The sequence below is a fragment of the Tupaia chinensis genome, unplaced genomic scaffold (genome assembly GCF_000334495.1).
Source record: "Tupaia chinensis unplaced genomic scaffold, TupChi_1.0 Scaffold000225_1, whole genome shotgun sequence".
NCBI lineage: Eukaryota > Metazoa > Chordata > Mammalia > Scandentia > Tupaiidae > Tupaia > Tupaia belangeri.
Window position 1 is genome coordinate 1,272,578 of NW_006159700.1, and position 12,784 is coordinate 1,285,361.

The 12,784-nt window shown below is 41.0% G+C and overlaps 1 protein-coding gene across 3 annotated transcripts in view; it reads right to left on the reverse strand.

Moving 5' to 3' along the window:
* The window catches only part of MYO1B (myosin IB), a 189,939-nt gene extending 178,751 nt beyond the window's left edge, over window positions 1–11,188 (reverse strand). For all 3 annotated transcript variants that reach the window (XM_006147812.2, XM_006147811.2, XM_006147810.2), the window contains exon 1: window positions 11,096–11,188. The gene's annotated coding sequence lies outside the window, so the exon portion shown is untranslated. The remainder of the gene's footprint in view (window positions 1–11,095) is intronic.
* Between the last annotated feature and the right edge of the window lie 1,596 nt (window positions 11,189–12,784).

Consider the following 12,784-nt stretch of genomic DNA (forward strand, 5'->3'; position numbering starts at 1 on the left):
GCGAATACACATGACCTATAGCAAAACCTCTCCAGAAAAAAAAAAAAAATAGCACTTGAAATACTGAAAACATCATTTCAAAATCCAAAAGAGAATGCAGCATATACAGCCTATAGCATCTTAAAATGGCGATCTAAAACCTAATATTTAAATGTAAGTAGTCTATCCAGTCACTAACCTTAAATCAGTCACCTACTACCTAAACATCATCTGTGCTTGAGAATCAAGACCAATGTTCCCCAAGCCACTGCCCCCAACACAGAGACGGCCAGACAAAACTGTACACCCATGTAAACTGCATGGTCATGCTACTAACAGACAATCCAACAATAATGCTAAACAATAACTCCAAATTAATAATTAATTAAATACCATAATAATAACTAAAGAGAGATGGAGGATAAACTGAAATAAAGCTCATCTTATCTGATGGAAGTCAATTAAATTTGAAGCGCTCAGAGTACCATGGATGAGAATGATTTTAAGTTGAAACACTCTCACTGCAGAGTTCGAAAGAACCACAACCCAGAGCTCAAGCTTCAATGATTAACAAAATTAATATTAAGACACTAACATAATTTTTAATCTGAAGGAACTACTTTTTAAGTTTTTTTACTGATTTTTTCTATAACAGACAAAAAGACAGCACCCAATACCATAACCCACCATGAACTATAACCAGCCCTGGATCATGGCCACGCATGCACCCTGTATATACCAATGGGCCTCTGGATGGGAACCCAAAACATGCCCATGTGGGACAGCCTTATAGCTGTGCCTCTGTCCCACTCCTAAACTTGAAAGAATTTTCCTTTTTTTATAATTTTGCTTTGTTTTGTTTTGTTTGTTTGTTTTTTGCCATAGGGCATGCGTGCTCACCGGAAGGAAAGAGACAGAGAGATAGGCAAAGAAATCATCCTAAGGGGAATAGCACACCACAATCAGTCACACCACAGTCTCTTTTCCTCCATGCTCCTCTCGGGATTTTGGGTATGCATGTACGTTTTCCTCGCATGTTTTTCAGGCCACCAGGTTCGGGACTTGAACCACACAGTCAGCCATGTGGAATCCAGTGCCTTTATTACCATGCCACCTGCTAGTCCTTGAAAGACCTTTTAAAGCAAACCCAAAAAACTCACATTTAGAAAACCTTAATGAAAGTAGTTATCTATTACCTTGGTAGTTTATAATTAGGACATTGACAGCATATCTACTGTAACTCCATCAGCAATGTAACATTATGAGCAATATACATCAAAAGCAGCACTTACAGCATGTTAACAATTTTTTTTTATCCGACTCCACCTCACTCATTAACCTTCCTGTACCACAGTCACCTATACACGATAGTGCCTTTTCCAGAAAATCAGCTCTTTGGTCTCAAAAGTCAAAACATATTTATCTTTATTCTCCCCAAAACACGGTGTACACGCGGTAGGCATTCAGTGAAATGCAAAGGGAAAACAAGTATGCAAATCTATGATTGGCTACAATGCACGTTCTCACAGCTGCCACGGGTGGTTCAGACATAGCCCACCAGAAGGCAAAATAATGACTGGCTGCAAGCCACGCTCATCCATTCCTCCAAAAGCATAGCATAGCATTATCAACAAAGGACCGGAAACAGAATGGAGCCACTTGGCTCCCAACAAGATCACTAATGCTTTTAAGAATAACATGAGAAACACATTTAAGTAAGAAAATAGGGCCAATGTGGCAAGATTTCACGAACAAAAGAACTCTTAGTGAATCCTAACAGCAAAATAAAGGCAAGAGTGGGGCCAAGTCTATAGGACATGACTCAGTATCTAATAGAACGAGCTAAGTGACGAAGAAAAACTGAATTTCCTTTCTAGATCTTTTAAAATAGCACTAAATCTCCTCTCTCTGAGAAGGGCCGGGTTAAATTTCTATTCAATTCAGTTCAGCTCGGTCAGCATTTACAGTACTGAGTCCTGTTGCGTTGCTGGCATTGCATGAAATGCTGAGGAAACACTGATCGATCGTGGTACCTCCCCCTTTTCCAAACCACCTCCCTAGAAGTTCAGAGTCCAAGTGGGGTGTCAAGAACACCGGCCACTTTTCAAATTTCGAATGACCTTTTTCATGATTAAAGGTAATATAGGGGGGAAAAAAAGAAAAGAAAGAAAGAAAATGAGAAGATTAGAATGTGGAGATGAGCAAAAAGAAAATAAGTCATTCTTGTGTTTTGGTCTAAATCCTCTTAAATCTATTATATTTTTGTTGGTTTGTTTTGCTAGAGAGACAGAAAGAGAGCGAGAAAGAAGAAAATACGACAATTCTTTCTCCCCCATCTTTCTCCCTTTTTTGGGATTTTGGGCACGAATGCACAAAATAAGTCTTGCTTTTTTCTCAAGCTGCCAGGCCCAGGGCTCCAATTGCATGGTTAGCCACATGGGACCCAGCTGCCTTGACCACCAGGCCACAGAGCCAGCCTATTAAAGCCACTTTGAAAGCTGACTTTTATAACCAATGAATTGGTCATTTGTGATCTTATAAATTGTGATATATTATCTAAAAGAGGAATCTGAAACACACCTATAGAAAATGAAATTGTAGAGCTACACCAATAATGCCACCACTTTTATTATAAAATCAAACTGTCCCTTGATTTCTACTTTCCTCTTGCCCTTCAAATTAGTATCCTATATTATCAGCCTCCTGCCTACCAGGTGTTTCTAACACCTCACTACATGTCTAAAACTTGCATTCTACCCTCCCCACACCAAAATACAAAAGAAAAAGATGAGGGAAAGGTCTCATTCCCTCTAAATCTCATAAAGTCACAAATGACCCATGTTCTCATCCTTGGCTTCCTCCTGCCTCTTACCTCCTCCCCCCATAAGCCTATATCCAACCTGTCTCATTGACTATAGCTCCATAACCATTCTTACTTCCAACCCCTCCCCTCGACAGCCATGTAAGTAGTTTCCCCACCTAGCCTTGCCATTCCAGCCCCTGCCAGTCCTGTCCTTCTCCATCCATGTACCACTACCCAAGTCACTCTTTAAAAATCACAATCGAATCAGGTATACTTTGTTTCAAATCCTTCAATCTCTCTCCAATGCCTTTAAGCCATTATTTCGGTTCCTTAGCAGATCATCAATGAATATTAACCATGAAATCACCATTTGACCCAGTAATTCCATTTTTAGGTATGTACATACCCAAAAGAAGTGAAAACAGAGATTCAAACAGGTATTTATACACCCGTGTTCATAGCAGCATTATTTACAAGAGCCAAAAAAGGAGAAGTAACCCAGCGTCCATCAGCAGAAAAACAGAGTAATGAAATGTGGCATATACATACAATGTATATTGTATGTATATACAGAGCAGTACTTGGCCTTAAAAAGGAAGGAAATTCTGACTCATGTTAAACAATGAATGAAACTTGAGGATACTATACCAAGTGAAATAAGTCAGTCACAAAAAGATAAATACTGAATGATTCCACTTATACGTACCCAGAATAGTCAAATTCATAAAGTAAGTTGAATGAATGGTGGTTACCAGGGGCTACGGGAAAAGGTAATGGGCAATTGCTATTCAATGGGTGCATAGCTTCAGTCTGAGAAGATCAGAAAGTTCGAGAGATGGATAGTGGTGATAATAGTATAGTGTGAATGTACTTAATGTCAACCACTAAACTATATGCCTAACAAAGGTTAAAATGCTAAGTTTTATGTTATGTGTACTTTACTACAATTTAAACAAACAAAAAAAAATCCTTAGCAGAGACCACATGACTCTACTTAATTCCTAATTCTTGTCTTACTTTTCAATCTTAATCTTTCTCTTGCAAAGACCAAGCCCTCTCCTCCCCACTCTAAGGCAAACCATGCAGAACACGCCAAGGCTTCCAATAGCCTCCAATACCTGCAACCAGGCCACAGCTAGCTGGGCCATAGATAAACACTGGCCCAAACAATGCCAGCTTCACAGAGACTATATACTCAGGTAACAGCTGCAAGGGAGTTCGTGGAGCTTCGAGGAACAGGTATCATTCAGGGGAGCTTGGCCAGGCTTCTGCTGAGGAAGCCTACTTGAAGAAAGAGATAATGGGACCAACAGTTAGCGTAATGGCTATGTCACTGAACTCCCATGTACTAGACAGCGGTTCGAGTCCCAGATTTGGCAGCTTAACTCACACCAGGCATGTGTGCGTGCGTGCCCAAGATCCCAAAAGGAGAATGGAGGAGAAGTGATTGCAGCATAGTCATCCCCCCTGGGGGGCGATTTCTCTCTTTCTGTCTCTCTGTCTCTCTCTGTCGTTCAGGTGAGCGCACGCACCCTGTAGCAAAAACCTCTCCAAAAAGAAAAAAAAGAAAAGAAAGAGATAAAGCACGATAGACTATGTGGGGCAGACAGAAAAGCTGCCTTAGATGCCAAGAGTGGTTCTAGTTGTAGGCCTTGCAGAGGTTTCGCTGATCTTCTTGTCTTAAGTAATTCTTGTCTTGCCCTCCCAACTTAAGCCACTGGGAATAGCCATTTCTCATAAGCAGTATATCCTGAGCAAGCCAGCTACAATGTCATAAAATGAATGCTGCATCTCCCCCAAAATTCATATATTGAAGCCCTAACCTCCATTGTTATGGTATGTAGAGGGAGGTAATTAGATTTAGATGAGGTCAGGAGGGGACCCCTATGACGGGATTAATGTTCCAGAAAGAAGAGAAAGAGGGACCAGAGCTAGTTTTCTCCCTGTTGCATGAGGAAACATCAAGAAGGTAGCTGTCTGCAAACCAGGAAGAGGGACCTCACCAGAAATTTAAATCTACCAGCCATTTGATTTTAAGACTTTCCAGTCTCAGAACTGTGAGAAATGAACATCTCTTGTTTGAACCACCCAGTGTACGGTATTTTGTTATAGCAGCCCATTCAGACTAATACACCAACATACCTCCCTCACTATTGGTAATTTGCTTGCCTGCTCTTCCCCTACAGAAGACAACCTTGAGTTCTCTGTGTGCAGAGGCCTCACCTGCATGGCAGAGTAGCTGACACACAGGACTCTGGTGTGTCAAGTAAATGAATAAACGCACAAGCACATTAGAGAGGTACAGTCCATTCTTCCATCCAGGCTATTTCTACCATCTTGACCCTTCACATACAGGTCACAGGTGGCAAAGAATAGTCAGAGAGCCTCCCACAATACACCAAGAACATCTTCATAAAGAACTGAAGACTCAACTTAAGAACCAAAGGGCAAGACATTTTCTCATTATTTACCAACCTAAAAGGCAAGTGGAATGAAAACTGGATTCTTTGGGGCATGTTCTCAAAGGAGGTGTGCTGGTAGGCTAGAGACAGCGACATGGGGTACTGTGCAGGGTTCCCCAGAGCATATAATAAAATGGGCCCTGACATACTTTTGTTTAAAAATCCAAAGTGAGGCTGATTTTTATTCCTACCAACTCACTTGCTCAGAGGAATTTATATAGCATGTCTATTCACAGCCTTTCCTTCACGAATCACCATTATCTGATTTTCCAATCCTCTACGCCACTGTAAAAGCCACTGCATACTGGGAGTTCCCCTCCCCCTTTCTCTAAAGCTTTCTGCTAGGAATATTTAATAGACTGTTAGTAGAAAAGCATTTGTAAGAGTCTTAGATTAGGGAGGAAACATGCACAACTGCTGGGCAATTTCCATACAGTATGTGTTGCCTGTGTTCAAACTCGGGGATATACAAAGAACATTAACTATATAGGTAATGAAGAAAATGAAAAGATTTGAATAGAGAGTGAAAATAAACAAGTGGATATAAGAAAAAAGAAGTCCATATGCCATAAAGCCCAACTTCAACCTTCAAAAGCTCTGTGAATAAGAAGGGCAATTGAGTTCAATATCCTAGTTCCTAAGGGTTCATCTTTGCAACCACCAAGGATCAAGGTCAAGGTTTGTTTCTGTGTGGATCAAGAAAGGCTGGCCCAATCCACACAAGCCATCAGCTAGCATCTGAGCTACCTTCATGCTGGGCACAGGCCAGTTATTAAGGATCTGAAAGACAGCATCTGGGACTTCACAATTCATAAAGTGATGAGAAAAATTTTTCCAACTATGGAGAGTGAGTATTGCATATGTATCAGCTAGACTTATTGAGAGGAGTTTTGAGTCAAAAATAACAGTAGCTGCTATAACAGTGATGGTTTTCGATTACTAACTCTCTCTCATGAAGTATGAGCAAAAATTTCTAAGTGGCTTCATTTAGAGTAAAGCACAAGGAGTCAGACTTGTGACTCAGACGAAGTTTTCTTTTAACACAGAAAACAATGAACCCAGGTGTCCTACCTCTGGTTTCTGGAAGAGACAAGGTGAGGGAGATGCTTTCCTGACTCAGTTAGGAATGGTCTTTCCCATTTATCAAATTACACATACCTTTTCATCTAATTCCTAGGTCCCCAAACACTTCACAGCACCCCACCATTTTTTTTCAAGACAAGCTTCATTTCTACTTACACAAGTCTTGTACCGATAATATTTTACCACAGATGCCTCTGACCCACACCCCTGTGGAATCACAGACCCAGGTTCAAATCCAAGGGACTTCACCTCTGGAATTCAAAATTTTTTTAAGAGGTTCTTGCTATAAGACGTTTGCGCTCACCAGACAGACAGAGAGAGACGGAAAGATAGAAAGCGAGAAATCACCCCCCGGGGGGATGGTCACACCGCAATCCCTTCTCCTCCATTCTCCTCTCGGGATCTTGGACACGCACGTACATGCACCCGGCGTGAGTTTAAGCCACCGGGTCCGGGACGCGAACCGCAGTCGACTACGTGGGAGCCCAGCGACATAGCCATTACACTAACTGCTGGTCCCTGGAATTCAAATTTCTGATTTGAAAATTCAGGGATGATAATTCCCATTCCTCAGGATTGTTCCACAGTTTGAGAAAGCAAATTCAGTAGGAGATAGCTCCCTCCCTTCCCAATTCCCATTTCTTGATCTGACCTGGCAGGTGTATCCAGGTAACTGAGCTATTAGGACATCCTGAAAGTCACGACATACTTTATTATGTCTTTCCACACAAAAATGCATCATAACTTTTCCAACGACCCAGTAGAGAGCTGCCCCATTTGGAATAGACCTTCCACAGGGTTCAATATCCTGAGGAGGAAATGCAGCTCCATCCCCACAGAAGTGGCAGGCAACTTCAAGGATTGCCACCCTCCAAGGCTAGGTCGGAAAGCCACCCAGTTCTGCTTCTCCCCCTACACCCAAGGTGGTATCCTTCACCTGCCACAACCCCAGAGGGTCCAAAATAGGCAGCAAGCAGTCCTGGCTTTAGAGAGGAACCTTTGGTCTCACCATAGCACTCACACTGAATGTTATGAGAATTAATGAGCTAACGTCTGCAACGGGCTGCGAGTTCCTATGGGACAAGGTAGCCAAAAACTATAAACCACTGTTCTGTCTAGAAACACAAACTCAGCTGTACAAGAGAAAGCGCTAATTATAACCCATAGACTTCTCAGTTTGTTCCCTTAAGGCAGATTTTAAAAATTCCAAGAAGTTGAATGTGTTTAAGTTGGCAAACCTGAGACCCTGGAGCCTCTGGGTGAATATAAAACTACTCAAATACAACTGGCATACCTGCCGGCTCTGATTTGTTCCTGGTGGGTGCACAGATGCCTAGAACGACCAGATGATTAAACTGAACACAGTCACCAGGGGAAAACCAACTTCCCTTCCAAATGAATCAACTTATTAATCAGAGGGTCTCTATCTCCTCCCACATGCTAATATCTTCACTGAAGTCCTCTTGTCCCTTGCCCTTTCTCCCTATTTACACTGCTTGTAGATTCATTCTTTCTGTTCTCTTTATACTAGATTAGATCATCCAATCACTCAAGATCGTACTTCATTACAATTAAAAAGACCAGGGATTTGGCCAGTCCACAGTGCACCTGGCAGGCACTCAATGTCAGGGTTTCCTGAACCTGCCAGTGCTGGGGGCCTCTCTGGATTGGTTCTTGGTAATGAGTAGCTGACCAAAGAAACTCACGTAAACTAGCGTGGAATACAACAGGATATAACTACCTTCTTTAAAATATATAGCCCTTGGGGCCAGCAGGTAGCATGGTGGTTAAGAGCACTGGACTGCCACATGGTCAACGAAGGTTCAAGTCCCGGACCTAGTGGCTTGCTTTCTCATTTTCCCTTTATCTCTCTTTGTGTCTCTCTCTAATCAAACTGGAAAATAATAATAATAAAGTTAAATAAAATAATTATTTTTAAATGTGCTAGATTCAGTACTTTTCTTGTTCTTGGGGTAAGGAAGCAAGTTACCCTCCAGAGAAAGAGTAACTTTCACAGACCTATCTCTGAAGTTAGCTCACAGTGAGATCTTGGAGACAGAGCCACCTCAGGCCTCAATTTCCCCACAAAGGCGCATAACACATCATCTCCTAAGATTCTGACCAGGAGGGCTGGCAGGTGGTGGGATGGTTAAGGTGCTAGATTCCCACATGGCCAACCATGGTTTTGAGTCCCGGACTAGTGGCTTGTTTTCCATCTCTCTCTGGTCCAACTAAATAATAATAATAATAAATAAAATTAAGTAAGTAAGTCTTAATTTTTTTTTTGAGAGGTTTTTGCTATAGGGCGCATGCGCTCACCAGACAGAAAGAGACAGAGAGACAGAAAACGAGAAATCAGCCCCCAGGGGGGATGGACATGCCGTAGTCCTTTCTCCATTCTCCTCTCAGGATCTTGGGCACGCACGCACATGTGCCCAGCACATGGGCCTGGGTCAGGGACTCAAACCACATTCGACTACGTGGGAAACCAGCAACATAGACTTTATGTTAACTGCTGGTCCCGAGTCTTAAATTTTTTTTAAAGGGGAAAATAAAAAAAGATCCTGGGGAACCAGCAGTTAGCATAATGGCTATGTCGCTGGACTCCCATGTAGTCAACGGCAGTTCGCATCCCGGACCCGGTGACTTAGAACTCACGCCGGGTGCGTGTGCGTGCATGCCCAAGATCCCGAGAGGAGAATGGAGGAGAAGGGATTGCGGCATGGCCATCCCCCCTGGGGGGTGATTTCTCACTTTCTGTCTCTATGTCTCTCTCTGTCTGTCTGGCGAGTGCACGCACCCTATAGCGAAAACCTCTCAAAAAAAAAAAAAAAGATCCTGACCCAGCTTGTTGTTTTTGACTCAACACAAAAAAGCTCAACTCTGGAAAAACTGAGTTCTCCTTCATTTTTGGGCAAACATGCATCCTGGGTCTGGTTATAAAGAATGCTAAAAATGAAAAAGCCAGCAAATGCCAGTCCACAAGAATCTTTCTCAATGACGTTTCCTTAGAGGCAAAGGAAGGCAGCTCTCTTTATTCTGAGATCACCATTACAAAAATGGATTGAGGTTCTAACCATACGCAGCACAGAATCAACAGGATGGCCCTAAGTACAAGAGTACCTCCAAAAACTTCATTAAAAAATGGAATTGAAGTAGTAATTCATTTTGGTGTAAAAAATAATTACAGTCCACGTATAGTTTTTTCATAATATATATTTTTCATGAACTTCTTGAAGATTCCTCATAAAAGCCACTGCAGAACATTTTAATGTGTTCGTCACATGTTTACAACTAAACTACATGGATAGCTACAAAATTATATTGGCTTTTTTTTTTTGGGGGGGGGGGGTTTTTGCTATAGGGTACGGGGGTTTTTGCTATAGGGTACGTGCGCTTGCCAGAGAGAGAGACAGAAAGCAAGAAATCACCCCCTGGGGGGGATGGCTACACCGCAATCCTTTCTCCACCACTCTCCTCTCTGAATCTTGGGCACACACGCACACACACCTGGCGTGAGTTTAAGCCACTGGGTTTGGGACTCGAACTGTGGGCAACTACGTGGAAGTCCAGCGAGTTAGCCATTACACCAACTGCTGGTCCCGACATTGGCTATTTTTTAAAACCCACCTGGTTATAAAAGCAAAAGAAGTCTAAAGATCACAAATTGTGAAACTACATAAAAGAAGAGAAAAATATGTATTACTTAACAGTTGCAGCTTTGAGAATGCCTTTGTACTCTTGGTTAAGAAAACGTTTTTTTTTAAGAATAATAAAAATTCAAAAACCTCCTCAAGCAGTTATCCACTAAACTCTAATGAACTATGTAAACAAAGGGAGAGCTGTTTATACATTTACATTAGGATTTTGTGAATGTTTACTAGTTGAGAATTGATCAAATAAAAATAGCCAAGATGTTCCAAAAAAGACAATGGTAATGTAGACTGAGAAAGAGAAACTACTTTGTCATTGAAAAAGAATTTTTAAAGAAAATAGCTAACTCGCTGCAGTGGGTCACATTAGAATTTGGAAGCATTTCTAGGTCAATTTCTAGTTTTTCCAATGTTGAAAGCATTACTTAATTTAAGATCAAAAGCACTATACTCCTTACATATTTCTAAATATTTTCTGAAGTATTCATAAAGAACTAATAAAATATACATTAACCTATAAGAAAAGTATGCCATAAATAATCGTTAAGTCACAAAATCTTAACTGAAGTTTATGTTCACAAAATTTACATTCACAAATGTAATTAAATTTAAATAGTTCTGTTAACTTCCAAAAGTTCTATACGCTATAGCTGCTATTTCATACATTTATACAATACATACAAATGCCCCCACTCCAAACACACATTCACCTTTTCTTCCTTGAATATAGTACACATGTATATTATCCTGTAAACATATTCCAAAATTTGTCTTTCAAGTTAATCAAGTTAACCATGTATAGAATCATACAACAAATTTCTCCAAGGGAAATTTTGCTGAGAAATAAAATATACACTAGTGAACTACATTATAAAAGCCTGATTAACAAAAGTTCACTTTCTTCTACAGTGGTTTATTTAAAAAGTTTCAAAATATATTGATATTGTAAATCATCAAATTAAAACTTAAAATTTACAGTTCTACCCTTAAGCATGTCTCTCAATAGGTAGGTAGGTAGGTAGGCAAACAAGTAGATAGGTAGAAAATATTATAGAGTTCTTTTTAACTGTCATAACTGTTGAGGTCTCCCGAGTTTAGAAATTAAAACTGCTTACCAACTTTTCTTCTCCATTGTTTTTTCCACCGATTTAACTAGCACTTTAGCATTCAGTTCATATGAAAGGAAGAGACAAACATTCGTTGTGACAGGGAGAACACACTAAGTACAACAAATATTTTGCACACAGATAAGAAGGGAAAAGTAGGTCAATACCCTGTGGCGGGGAAGAAGCAGGCTCAGTGTCTATCCAGGACTTCAAAAAGCTCATGAAAAAAACTGGAATTAAAGTATAACTTATTGTGGTGCAAAAATAAATTGAAATCCATGTGTAGTTTTTCATGATATGCATTTTCCATGAGCTTTTTGAAACCCTTCACATGATCAACCATGCTGGACTCTTATTCATAACCTGCTGTTCTGCACTATGGTATACACAGGGCACAGGACACATACCAAGAAGAGAAAGAACATGAAGGACAGCTACTGCTTCTCAGGCACTGCAGCCTCATTGGGAAAGAAAATACTTAAGGGGCCAGCAGGTGGCGCGGTGGTTAAGGTGCTGGAATTTCCATATGGTGACCGGTTCAAGTCCTTGTTTTCTGTCTTTCTCAAGCAAAATTCATGGAAAATAACAATAATAAATAATTCTTTAAAAAGAAAACACGTAAGAGCAATAGAACCAGTAACACAGTACTCACACAAGGAGGTTGAATCCCCTCAACATGAGAAATGCAGAGAGTAACATTTATGTTTAGAGCTGAAGCTGCAGGAAGAAAGGATGGCTGAAGAGGTAAAACCTGACCTCAATCTTAAAAGACGAGTAGGACATGATAAAGTAGAAAAGAACTTTAAAGCAAGAAATACGAAACTTACTCAGAAGCCAGTGACTAGGCAGAATGGCAGCAGCCAGCCAGGAGGGGTCCTGGTGGGCCATGAAGCTGCGGTGAAAGGTGAGCTAAGACAGAGAGCCAGGCATCAGGCGCTTGCAGTTGTTTGAGTAGTGGGAACAGGTGGGAGGGGAGAGGGAAGCACAGCCTATCCGATATGTTTATTCTGCACGCGTTAGTGATGTCAGTGCATCACGACAGCAACAAGTGGGATTCGGAGTCACTGGACAGAGTTAGATGGAAAATAAAACTGAAGACAGCCATTATACTCATATACACATGACGGGGATTCATCAAGAAAATTTACAGAAGGGGTAAATACCATTAAAAATGTAAAGGAGGTTAAACAGGAATTAGTGCGAATTCATTGGAAGAGTGATAAGACACGGGGGACACTGCTCTGTGCAGCTGCTGAGTTTATGCACTGCATAAAAAGGGGGCCAACCAGGAGCAGCTAAACAGGGTCTGAAATCAAATTGAGTTAGTTGAGTTCCTGTGGAATTGTGTCAGTCCCAAAAGGTGTCTTCCAAGTGCATAAAGGCACCGTACAAGCTAGCAACAGAGAAATCTGTTTGGGGCCCACATCTAATAGTTCAGAAATAATAACTATTATATAGTAATGGAAATAAAACAAGAGAGACAGTATAAGAGAAATCACAGATCACCCTACCATAAAAGATGGGAAGCTGATTTACTGCAAGAAATAGGATAGGAGGGTTTAAGACTGAAGTCCACGCCCTATCCAAAGTGTGTAAGAACTGACCGTTTGGTTTGTTGATTTAAGAAAAAAAAAAAAAAAACAGGGCCAGGGCCAGGGCCAGCAGGTTGCATGGTGGTTAAGGTGCTGGACTCCCACA